The sequence below is a fragment of the Salvia miltiorrhiza genome, chromosome 3 (assembly GCF_028751815.1).
Source record: "Salvia miltiorrhiza cultivar Shanhuang (shh) chromosome 3, IMPLAD_Smil_shh, whole genome shotgun sequence".
In the NCBI taxonomy this organism is placed as follows: Eukaryota; Viridiplantae; Streptophyta; class Magnoliopsida; order Lamiales; family Lamiaceae; genus Salvia; species Salvia miltiorrhiza.
This window is the reverse complement of record NC_080389.1, coordinates 28573195-28577777: the sequence shown is the minus strand read 5'-3', so window position 1 is coordinate 28577777 and position 4583 is coordinate 28573195.

The following is a 4583-nucleotide window of genomic DNA, read 5'->3' as shown; positions in this document are numbered from 1 at the left end:
TATATAGTGATGCATAGCCGATGTACATAGATAGAAGCATAGTATAGGACATATATGACGCTTAGCCCTATGATGCTTGCATAGCAAGAGCATCATCATAGTATAGGGCGTTTTGTACACAGAGAACCTTCGCTTTTGTGTAAGACCTCAAAAGAGAGGCAATTTTTTTTCCTATGATATAGAGATGACAGTGATGACTAGAAAGCTTTATGTCACATCATAGTTTTGAGATTGATAATTTGATGCATGATGAACGATAGAGGTAACGAGAACTATGAGAATTCTATATGAGAAATATAGAATTGAGTTGAGATAAAGAGAACTGAGATGAGAATTTAGAGATTTCATCGCGATTTATAGACACGACCCTAATAGGGCGAACGTATTATGGAGACCTCATGGGATGCATAGATACTATTGACCAATTGTACTTCGTAATATAATAGAGGTACTTTCATCGGGACCGCGTTTAACATCGCTAAGAGTAATTATGAGAGTAGACTTATTGAGTTCCTATCCCGCTTGGTCATTTTTAAATTTTTCTGCATCCATTTGAACTCCTACATGAGATGAACTTTTTGCTATTGAGAAATTTTTCCAGATCCACTGTGTTCGAGCCTGAGTCGTTTGTGTTGGAAATCCTTACCCCTTGATTTAACAGTGGACAATTTATTCATTTTCCACCTAGTGGATTGCTTCTACTTCCAGTATTGATTTACTCCTATCATATCATATCTCAGTTTTTATCTTAGTTTATGTTCTAGCTTTTGATCTTCCTTTGATTGTAACTTCTTCATTATCCTTGAGATAGCACTGGCTATTATGGAATTATTCCATTACTTGAGCTCGTCTTATTCAGATCAGATATTTTTATTCTTCACATCCTAGTCCCTACCACATCCGACAAGAGTTAGGAATGTCTAGGTAACTAGGATGGCATAATCAAGAAGAGTATTTGAAAAAAAAACACGAGTTATGGGAGCAGTCGTAGAATATTATTACGAGACGAGCACAACTGTTCGACTATGGTTTTTCATATATTAGCCAAGTATGTAGAAAGCTAACCATTTCGAGGATGAGAAGAAGTAATGCTAAGCCAGAACAGGCAATAGCAGATTTAAGGAGATCGAGATGACAGATTAGAACAGATGACATTTTCCACGATAGTAGACTGAGATGACGACTAGTATAGAAGTAGCATCGTCGTCGTAGTACGGGATGTTTTATTTCCGTTATGCCCCGCAATTAGTAAGAGTTCTCGAAAGAGAAGATTTTCTTATATGTCTATACGACGATGATCAGAGAGTCTCTATGTTTGAGTAATGTTTTGAGCTGATGTTACGATGATTGACATGAGATATGTCTTTGACGTTGAGTTATGAGAACTAAGGAAATAATATGATATTGAGTAAGAGTCTTATGATTCGTGAGCTATGGGAATTAATTCTAAGGCTGAAATATGTCCCCTTAGGCTTTGCCGAGAAAGAGAAACCGATTGAAGAGAGAAATAGAGTTGATGATAAGAGATAAGGCAATAAAACCGTAGCTGAATACGAACGTCAATTTCGTGACTTGGTTCGGTATGCCACATATCGAGAAGAGATGAACAAGAAGATGTCAGAATTGTTTCAATCAAGTTTGAGATAAGAGGTACGAGACGATTTAACGAGTCGGACTGCGGTTATGTGTACTGGAGCATTAAATAGAGCATTGGATATAGAACTGGCAATGTAGCCAGAGGAAGTGATTTAAGCTTCAGCACCCCAAAACGGTTAAGAGCACTCGAACATTCAATCTATCTTTTTCTGGACGAGGGCAAGAAGGAAAGAGAAAATGGGACAGAATACCTGCTACACCTGTCGAGGGGATGGGCACTACTCAACTAGTGTCCGAATCGTCAGCAAAGTGGAAGCGGATAACGACCGAGTCAGTTTCGGCCGCAGCTCAAAGCGATGGAAGGAGTCCTACCGCTACCGCCCCCACAGCGACAACAGCCAGCCTATCGACCACGTCAGTCAGGAAGGCAGCCGCCAGCCCCGCAGGCGAATCAATCCCATCATCAGAGAGTGTTGCGCTTGAGCAGAAGGCTCAGGACAAGAATCGAAGAAATCTAGCAGAACCACTACGGTCTCACTCGTATGTCCTGATTTAGAATTCGAGCTAGAATCGATTAAGCTCAAGGCTAAAAACCTAAGGATGATATCTATGTGGTACATAGATATTATTTTGGGAATGGATTGGTTAGAGGAGAACCATGCGACGATACAATGCAAGGAGAGACGAATATCGTTTCAATTTTCAGGCCAAGAGCCTACTTCGTTTATTGGCGTTGAGAGAAAATGGAGAAAGCCGCCAATAATTTCGACGCTTCAAGCTGAAAGCTTTTGCAGAAAAAGGATACAACCGCGTATGTTGTATACCTGAATCAGATGGAGGAGTCCAAAACAAACATAGATGACGTACCAGTCGTGCGAGAATACAAAGACATTTTTCCTGAAGCTTTACCAGGATTACCCCAGATCGATAGCTCGAGTTTACAATTGATCTTGAGCCCGGAGCCGCACCGACGTCAAAGGCACCATATAGAATGGCCCCGGCAGAGTTGCAAGAGTGAAGCTGCAACTTCAAAAATTTCTAGATTAGGGCTTCTTTCGACCTAGTGTTTCCCCGTGGGAAGCACCGATTCTTTTTATTAAAAAGAGGGACAGTAGTTTGAGGTTATGCATTGACTACCGCTAGTTGAATAAGGTGACACTGAAGAATAAGTATCCGTTATCTCGGATCGATGATTTATTCGATCAACTCCAAAAAGCGAGCACTTTTTCAAAGATTGACTTGAGAACGGAGTATCATCAGCTGAAGATAAGATCGGAAGATATTTCGAAGACGGCATTTCGTACGAGATACGGGCACTATAAATTCATAGTCATGCCTTTTGGATTGACGAATGCCCCTGCAGTGTTCATGGATCTCATGAACCGAGTCTTTCACAAATACATGGACAAGTTCGTGTTAGTGTTCATAGATGACATTCTGATTTACTCAAAGAGTAAACGAGAACGCGAAGAGCAGTTGAGGATTGTGTTAGAGAGATTGAGAGCTGAAAAGCTATATGCTAAGTTCAGCAAATGTGAGAGTTGGCTTAAAGAAATCAATTTCCTTGGCCATGTCGTTTCTGCGAGAGGAATCGAAGTAGACCCAGCAAAAGTTCAAGCGGTAGAGTGGAGAGCACCGACTACACCGCATGAAATCCGCAGTTTTCTGGGATTAGCAGGGTATTATCGAAGATTTATTGAGGGCTTTTCGAAAATCACTAAGCCATTGACGCACCTGCTAAATAAAGAAGTTAAATTTGAATGGACGAACGAGTGTGAGTTGAGTTTTTCAGAGCTGAAGAAGAGAATTACCACTGCCCCAGTTTTAGTTGTTCCAAAGGCGAACAAAGAGTATGCAGTCTATACAGACGCATTGAAGAATGGACTAAGATGTGTACTGATGCAAGATGGAAGAGTTATTGCAAGTGCCTCACGGCAACTCAAGCCGCATGAGATGAATTATCCGACGCATGATTTAGAGTTAGCAGCCGTAGTGCATGCTTTGAAGATCTGGAGACACCATCTTTATGGAGTACGGTGTGAGATAAACACCGATCACAAAAAGTCTCAAATACTTCTTTGAGCAAAAAAATCTAGACATGTGGCAGAGAAGATGGCTAGAGTTGGTGAAAGATTACGATTGCGGGATAAATTATCACCCCGAAAGAGCTAACGATGTCGTTGATGTGTTGAGTAGAAAGAATCAAGGAGAGTTAGATTTTTCTTATTCAAAAAGAAAACTTGATCAAAGAATTTGATAGATTGAGATTGGAGGTAGTGATATCACCTCAAATGACGGAAATAGTGATTGCTACACTGAATTTTATATCTGACCTACCGATGACGATTACATCGGATCGAGATTCCATATTTACTTCACGTTTCTGGACGAGCATGCAAAAAGAGTTGGGTACTAAACTGAATTTTAGTACAACCCTTCATCCGCAGACGAATGGACAGTCCGAAAGGACTATACAAGTTTTAGAAGACGTGATTAGCACTGTTGTGCTAGATAGAGGAAGTCAATGGGAGCAAGTTTTACCCCTGATCGAGTTTGCTTATAATAATAGTTTTCAATCAACTATTAACATGGCTCCATACGAAGCCTTGTATTAATGAGAATATAGATTCCCGTTTTTCTTTGGGATGACGTTTGAGAGAGAAAAGTGCTTGGACTAGAAGCCATTGAAGAGATGATAGACATTGTGCGACAGATTCAACAGAGAATTAAAGAATCACAAGATCGCCAAAAGTCTTATACAGACCCCAGACGAACAGAGATTCATTTTGATGTAGGAAACTAAGTCTTTCTTAAAGTTTCCCCATCCAGAGGAGTACATCGTTTTAGAATAAGAGGAAAACTCAAACCGAGATACATATATTGGACCATACGATATACTCAAGAAAGTAGGCCCTGTTGCCTATAGACTTGCGTTGCCTCTGAGCTTCGCGAACGTTCATAACGTTTTCCATGTTTCACAGTTAAAT